Source organism: Lingula anatina, chromosome 4 (genome assembly GCF_051362555.1).
Source record: "Lingula anatina isolate TDL-2025a chromosome 4, LinAna3.0, whole genome shotgun sequence".
Lineage (NCBI taxonomy): Eukaryota > Metazoa > Brachiopoda > Lingulata > Lingulida > Lingulidae > Lingula > Lingula anatina.
In genome coordinates, this window is record NC_141770.1 from 4,728,666 (window position 1) to 4,737,582 (window position 8,917).

General features: G+C 30.6%; 1 long non-coding RNA gene across 1 annotated transcript; it reads left to right on the forward strand.

Moving 5' to 3' along the window:
• The first annotated feature begins 469 nt into the window (after nt 1–469).
• Nucleotides 470–8,616, forward strand: LOC106173396 (uncharacterized). The gene is made up of 5 exons (XR_015334062.1): nt 470–896; nt 2,372–2,652; nt 4,128–4,408; nt 6,662–6,936; nt 7,830–8,616. It is a non-coding gene; the product is annotated as an uncharacterized LOC106173396 (long non-coding RNA).
• Nucleotides 8,617–8,917: the final 301 nt, after the last annotated feature.

Here is an 8,917-nt window from a genome sequence, read left to right on the forward strand (position 1 = left end):
TAATGTTTAACTATTTTCAACCACGGAATTTACCAGCTTTTTCAATGCAATTTGCAGTTTTCCCAAATTTATTGTTTAAATAAATACACTTTAATTGCACACAGTCAGTTGATCAGCTTATCTCAGATTTTTACTGGTTTGAAGCTTCAGTTGTACAAATTTCACAAACATTGAACTGTATTTGTAAAAATTATTAACGTTTAACTATTTTCATACATGGAATTTGCCAATGTGTTTTCTCAAATATATTGTTAAAAAATAATCACTTTACTTACACTCAGTAATATATAAACTGTTAGTTATATCTCATATTATTACAGTTGTTGAACTTTATTTGTATACACATTTCACTGAAAATTTAATTGTTGTGATCAAGTTAACATTAAAAATAATTAAAAATGTATGAATGTACCAGTCTGGGCAGAAACAAGTGCGACCACTTGTGACAGGTCATTCACCACAACACTTATTTCTGCCATAACTATTTGGACGCTTGACAGTACAACATAGGTTTATATTTTTCTCAAACCTTGCTCTGGTTGCCTGTAAGGCTTCTGTCTTTCAAAAAATAATGTTAGTCATTTCAAAAATCCATTCTTCTGTCTTCTTTTTCAGGTGACCCTTTCCACACAGTAATGGCTTCTTGGTGAGCTGAGTGTACCTGTTCAGTCATGGCTATTCCTACAGGAAATGCAGGCAGCTACAAAATAAAGTCAGCAGCAAGATTATGGCTGTTTCCATGAGTACAATACATGTGGCAAGATTAAGGACATTGTCAAATGGTGTGCCAACAGCCTGATTCCAGAAATGCATTGTAGAGAGGAAACTGTGTCTGGTATTGGTAGGAATGTGAAGGCTGAAATGGGTATATATAGTTTTCCAGATGAGAGTTATGGGTAATTATCCACATTTTACACAGACAAACACAAATCTTCACATTTGACGTTTCATTTGAGACTAAATGATTTCTTGCAATATTGATACATTTATTTATTTATTTATATCTAAGGGGAATTTCTAGTTTTTAAAATCTTATTTTCAGTTATCTCAAATATTCTACAAATACACTTCAATTACACACAGTCAGTTGATAATTTTATCACAGGTTTTTACAGTTTTGAAGCTTCAGTTTTACAAATTTCAGAAACATTGGACTTCATTTGCCAAAATTATTAACATTTAACCATTTTCATCCATGGAATTTACCAGCTTTTTCAATGCAATTTGCAGTTTTCCCAAATTTATTGTTTAAAAAAATAAACTTTCAATTACACACAGTCAGTTGATAAGCCTATCTCAGATTTTTACAGGTTTGAAGCTTCAGTTGTACAAATTTCAGAATCATTGGACTTCATTTGCCAAAATTATTAACATTTAACTATTTTCATCCATGGAATTTACCAGCTTTTTCAATGCAATTTGCAGTTTTCCCAAATGTATTGTTTAAAAAAATAAACTTCAATTACACACTGTCAGTTGATAAGCTTATCTCAGATTTTTACAGGTTTGAAGCTTCATTTGTACAAATTTCAGAATCATTGGACTTCATTTGCCAAAATTATTAACATTTAACTATTTTCATCCATGGAATTTACCAGCTTTTTCAATGCAATTTGCAGTTTCCCCAAATTTATTGTTTAAATAAATACACTTTAATTGCACACAGTCAGTTGATCAGCTTATCTCAGATTTTTACTGGTTTGAAGCTTCAGTTGTACAAATTTCAGAATCATTGGACTTCATTTGCCAAAATTATTAACATTTAACTATTTTCATCCATGGAATTTACCAGCTTTTTCAATGCAATTTGCAGTTTCCCCAAATTTATTGTTTAAATAAATACACTTTAATTGCACACAGTCAGTTGATCAGCTTATCTCAGATTTTTACTGGTTTGAAGCTTCAGTTGTACAAATTTCACAAACATTGAACTGTATTTGTAAAAATTATTAACGTTTAACTATTTTCATACATGGAATTTGCCAATGTGTTTTCTCAAATATATTGTTAAAAAATAATCACTTTACTTACACTCAGTAATATATAAACTGTTAGTTATATCTCATATTATTACAGTTGTTGAACTTTATTTGTATACACATTTCACTGAAAATTTAATTGTTGTGATCAAGTTAACATTAAAAATAATTAAAAATGTATGAATGTACCAGTCTGGGCAGAAACAAGTGCGACCACTTGTGACAGGTCATTCACCACAACACTTATTTCTGCCATAACTATTTGGACGCTTGACAGTACAACATAGGTTTATATTTTTCTCAAACCTTGCTCTGGTTGCCTGTAAGGCTTCTGTCTTTCAAAAAATAATGTTAGTCATTTCAAAAATCCATTCTTCTGTCTTCTTTTTCAGGTGACCCTTTCCACACAGTAATGGCTTCTTGGTGAGCTGAGTGTACCTGTTCAGTCATGGCTATTCCTACAGGAAATGCAGGCAGCTACAAAATAAAGTCAGCAGCAAGATTATGGCTGTTTCCATGAGTACAATACATGTGGCAAGATTAAGGACATTGTCAAATGGTGTGCCAACAGCCTGATTCCAGAAATGCATTGTAGAGAGGAAACTGTGTCTGGTATTGGTAGGAATGTGAAGGCTGAAATGGGTATATATAGTTTTCCAGCTGAGAGTTATGGGTAATTATCCACATTTTACACAGACAAACACAAATCTTCACATTTGACGTTTCATTTGAGACTAAATGATTTCTTGCAATATTGATACATTTATTTATTTATTTATATCTAAGGGGAATTTCTAGTTTTTAAAATCTTATTTTCAGTTATCTCAAATATTCTACAAATACACTTCAATTACACACAGTCAGTTGATAATTTTATCACAGGTTTTTACAGTTTTGAAGCTTCAGTTTTACAAATTTCAGAAACATTGGACTTCATTTGCCAAAATTATTAACATTTAACCATTTTCATCCATGGAATTTACCAGCTTTTTCAATGCAATTTGCAGTTTTCCCAAATTTATTGTTTAAAAAAATAAACTTTCAATTACACACAGTCAGTTGATAAGCCTATCTCAGATTTTTACAGGTTTGAAGCTTCAGTTGTACAAATTTCAGAATCATTGGACTTCATTTGCCAAAATTATTAACATTTAACTATTTTCATCCATGGAATTTACCAGCTTTTTCAATGCAATTTGCAGTTTTCCCAAATGTATTGTTTAAAAAAATAAACTTCAATTACACACTGTCAGTTGATAAGCTTATCTCAGATTTTTACAGGTTTGAAGCTTCATTTGTACAAATTTCAGAATCATTGGACTTCATTTGCCAAAATTATTAACATTTAACTATTTTCATCCATGGAATTTACCAGCTTTTTCAATGCAATTTGCAGTTTCCCCAAATTTATTGTTTAAATAAATACACTTTAATTGCACACAGTCAGTTGATCAGCTTATCTCAGATTTTTACTGGTTTGAAGCTTCAGTTGTACAAATTTCAGAATCATTGGACTTCATTTGCCAAAATTATTAACATTTAACTATTTTCATCCATGGAATTTACCAGCTTTTTCAATGCAATTTGCAGTTTCCCCAAATTTATTGTTTAAATAAATACACTTTAATTGCACACAGTCAGTTGATCAGCTTATCTCAGATTTTTACTGGTTTGAAGCTTCAGTTGTACAAATTTCACAAACATTGAACTGTATTTGTAAAAATTATTAACGTTTAACTATTTTCATACATGGAATTTGCCAATGTGTTTTCTCAAATATATTGTTAAAAAATAATCACTTTACTTACACTCAGTAATATATAAACTGTTAGTTATATCTCATATTATTACAGTTGTTGAACTTTATTTGTATACACATTTCACTGAAAATTTAATTGTTGTGATCAAGTTAACATTAAAAATAATTAAAAATGTATGAATGTACCAGTCTGGGCAGAAACAAGTGCGACCACTTGTGACAGGTCATTCACCACAACACTTATTTCTGCCATAACTATTTGGACGCTTGACAGTACAACATAGGTTTATATTTTTCTCAAACCTTGCTCTGGTTGCCTGTAAGGCTTCTGTCTTTCAAAAAATAATGTTAGTCATTTCAAAAATCCATTCTTCTGTCTTCTTTTTCAGGTGACCCTTTCCACACAGTAATGGCTTCTTGGTGAGCTGAGTGTACCTGTTCAGTCATGGCTATTCCTACAGGAAATGCAGGCAGCTACAAAATAAAGTCAGCAGCAAGATTATGGCTGTTTCCATGAGTACAATACATGTGGCAAGATTAAGGACATTGTCAAATGGTGTGCCAACAGCCTGATTCCAGAAATGCATTGTAGAGAGGAAACTGTGTCTGGTATTGGTAGGAATGTGAAGGCTGAAATGGGTATATATAGTTTTCCAGATGAGAGTTATGGGTAATTATCCACATTTTACACAGACAAACACAAATCTTCACATTTGACGTTTCATTTGAGACTAAATGATTTCTTGCAATATTGATACATTTATTTATTTATTTATATCTAAGGGGAATTTCTAGTTTTTAAAATCTTATTTTCAGTTATCTCAAATATTCTACAAATACACTTCAATTACACACAGTCAGTTGATAATTTTATCACAGGTTTTTACAGTTTTGAAGCTTCAGTTTTACAAATTTCAGAAACATTGGACTTCATTTGCCAAAATTATTAACATTTAACCATTTTCATCCATGGAATTTACCAGCTTTTTCAATGCAATTTGCAGTTTTCCCAAATTTATTGTTTAAAAAAATAAACTTTCAATTACACACAGTCAGTTGATAAGCCTATCTCAGATTTTTACAGGTTTGAAGCTTCAGTTGTACAAATTTCAGAATCATTGGACTTCATTTGCCAAAATTATTAATGTTTAACTATTTTCATCCATGGAATTTACCAGCTTTTTCAATGCAATTTGCAGTTTTCCCAAATTTATTGTTTAAAATAATACACTTTAATTACACTCAGTCAGTTGATAATCTTATATCAGGTTTTTACAGGTTTGAAGCTTCAGTTGTACAAATTTCACAAACATTGAACTATGTTTGTAAAAATTATTAACGTTTAACTATTTTCATCCATGGAATTTACCAGGTTTTTTAATTGCAATTTGCAGTTTTCCCAAATGTATTGTTTAAAAAAATAAACTTCAATTACACACAGTCAGTTGATCAGCTTATCTCAGATTTTTACAGGTTTGAAGCTTCAGTTGTACAAATCTCACAAACATTAAACTGTATTTGTGAAAATAATTAACGTTTAACTATTTTCATCCATGGAATTTACCAGATTTTTCAATGCAATTTGTAGTTTTCCCAAATTTATGGTTAAAAAAAAATACACTTTAATTGCACTCAGTCAGTTGATAAGCTTATCTCAGTTTTTTACAGGTTTGAAGCTTTAGTTGTACAAATTTCACAAACATTGAACTATAAATGCCGAAATAATTAACATTTAACTATTTTCATCCATGGAATTTACCAGCTTTTTCAATGCAATTTGCAGTTTTCCCAAATTTATTGTTTGAAAAAAATTCACTTTAATTACACACAGTCAGTTGGTAAGCTTATCTCAGGTTTTTACAGGTTTGAAGCTGCAGTTGTACAAATCTCAGAAACATTGGACTTCATTTGCCAAAATTATTAATGTTTAACTATTTTCATCCATGGAATTTACCAGATTTTTCAATGCGATTTGCAGTTTTCCCAAGTTTATTGTTTAAAAAAAATACATTTTACACACAGTCAGTTGGTAAGCTTATCTCAGGTTTTTACAGGTTTGAAGCTTCAGTTGTACAAATTTCAAAAACATTGAACTATATTTATAAAAAATTATTAATGTTTAACTATTTTCATCCATGGAATTTACCAGCTTTTTCAATGCAATTTGCAGTTTTCCCAAATTTATTGTTTAAAATAATACACTTTAATTACACTCAGTCAGTTGATAATCTTATATCAGGTTTTTACAGGTTTGAAGCTTCAGTTGTACAAATTTCACAAACATTGAACTATATTTGTAAAAATTATTAACGTTTAACTATTTTCATCCATGGAATTTACCAGGTTTTTTAATTGCAATTTGCAGTTTTCCCAAATTTATTGTTTAAAAAAATACACTTCAATTGCACACAGTCAGTTGATCAGCTTATCTCAGGTTTTTACTGGTTTGAAGCTTCAGTTGTACAAATTTCACAAACATTGAACTGTATTTGTAAAAATTATTAACGTTTAACTATTTTCATCCATGGAATTTGCCAATGTGTTTTCTCAAATATATTGTTAAAAAATAATCACTTTACTTACACTCAGTAATATATAAACTGTTAGTTATATCTCATATTATTACAGTTGTTGAACTTTATTTGTATACACATTTCACTGAAAATTTAATTGTTGTGATCAAGTTTACATTAAAAATAATTAAAAATGTATGAATGTACCAGTCTGGGCAGAAACAAGTGCGACCACTTGTGACAGGTTATTCACCACAACACTTATTTCTGCCATAACTATTTGGACACTTGACAGTACAACATAGGTTTATATTTTTCTCAAACCTTGCTCTGGTTGCCTGTAAGGCTTCTGTCTTTCAAAAAATAATGTTAGTCATTTCAAAAATCCATTCTTCTGTCTTCTTTTTCAGGTGACCCTTTCCACACAGTAATGGCTTCTTGGTGAGCTGAGTGTACCTGTTCAGTCATGGCTATTCCTACAGGAAATGCAGGCAGCTACAAAATAAAGTCAGCAGCAAGATTATGGCTGTTTCCATGAGTACAATACATGTGGCAAGATTAAGGACATTGTCAAATGGTGTGCCAACAGCCTGATTCCAGAAATGCATTGTAGAGAGGAAACTGTGTCTGGTATTGGTAGGAATGTGAAGGCTGAAATATATAGTTTTCCAGATGAGAGTTATGGGTAATTATCCACATTTTACACAGACAAACACAAATCTTCACATTTGACGTTTCATTTGAGACTAAATGATTTCTTGCAATATTGATACATTTATTTATTTATTTATATCTAAGGGGAATTTCTAGTTTTTAAAATCTTATTTTCAGTATCTCAAATATTCTACAAATACACTTCAATTACACGCAGTCAGTCGATAAGCCTATCTCAGGTTTTTACCGGTTTGAAGCTTCAGTTTTACAAATTTCAGAAACATTGGACTTCATTTGCCAAAATTATTAACATTTAACTATTTTCATCCATGGAATTTACCAGCTTTTTCAATGCAATTTGCAGTTTTCCCAAATTTATTGTTTAAAAAAAAATACACTTTAATTGCACACAGTCAGTTGATCAGCTTATCTCAGATTTTTACTGGTTTGAAGCTTCAGTTGTACAAATTTCACAAACATTGAACTGTATTTGTAAAAATTATTAACGTTTAACTATTTTCATACATGGAATTTGCCAATGTGTTTTCTCAAATATATTGTTAAAAAATAATCATTTTATTTACACTCAGTAATATATAAACTGTTAGTTATATCTCATATTATTACAGTTGTTGAACTTTATTTGTATACACATTTCACTGAAAATTTAATTGTTGTGATCAAGTTTACATTAAAAATAATTAAAAATGTATGAATGTACCAGTCTGGGCAGAAACAAGTGCGACCACTTGTGACAGGTTATTCACCACAACACTTATTTCTGCCATAACTATTTGGACGCTTGACAGTACAACATAGGTTTATATTTTTCTTAAAACTTGCTCTGGTTGCCTGTAAGGCTTCTTTCTTTCATAATATAATGTAGGTCATTTCAAAAATCCATTCTTCTGTCTTCTTTTTCAGGTGACCCCTTCCACACAGTAATGGCTTCTTGGTGAGCTGAGTGTACCTGTTCAGTCATGGCTATTCCTACAGGAAAAGCAGGCAGCTGTAAAGACAGCAGCAAGATCATGGCTGTTTCCATGAGTACAATACATGATATGTGGCAAAATTAAGGACATTGTCAAATGGTGTGCCAACAGCCTGATTCCAGAAATGCATTGTAGAGAGGAAACTGTGTCTGGTATTGGTAGGAATGTGAAGGCTGAAATGGGTATATATAGTTTTCCAGCTGAGAGTTATGGGTAATTATCCACATTTTACACAGACAAACACAAATCTTCACATTTGATGTTTCATTTGAGACTAAATGATTTCTTGCAATATTGAAACATTTATTTATTTATTTATTTATTTATTTATTTATATCTAAGGGGAATTTCTTGTTTTTAAAATTTTATTTTCAGTTATCTGAAATATCCTACAAATACACTTCAATTACACGCAGTCAGTCGATAAGCCTATCTCAGGTTTTTACCGGTTTGAAGCTTCATTTCTACAAATTTCACAAACATTGAACTATATTAGTAAAAATTATTAACATTTAACTATTTTCATCCATGGAATTTACCAGCTTTTTCAATGCAATTTGCAGTTTTCCCAAATGTATTGTTTAAAAAAATAAACTTCAATTACACACAGTCAGTTGATCAGCTTATCTCAGATTTTTACAGGTTTGAAGCTTCAGTTGTACAAATCTCACAAACATTGAACTGTATTTGTGAAAATAATTAACGTTTAACTATTTTCATCCATGGAATTTACCAGATTTTTCAATGCAATTTGTAGTTTTCCCAAATTTATGGTTAAAAAAAAATACACTTTAATTGCACTCAGTCAGTTGATAAGCTTATCTCAGTTTTTTACAGGTTTGAAGCTTTAGTTGTACAAATTTCACAAACATTGAACTATAAATGCCGAAATAATTAACATTTAACTATTTTCATCCATGGAATTTACCAGCTTTTTCAATGCAATTTGCAGTTTTCCCAAATTTATTGTTTGAAAAAAATTCACTTTAATTACACACAGTCAGTTGGTAAGCTTATCTC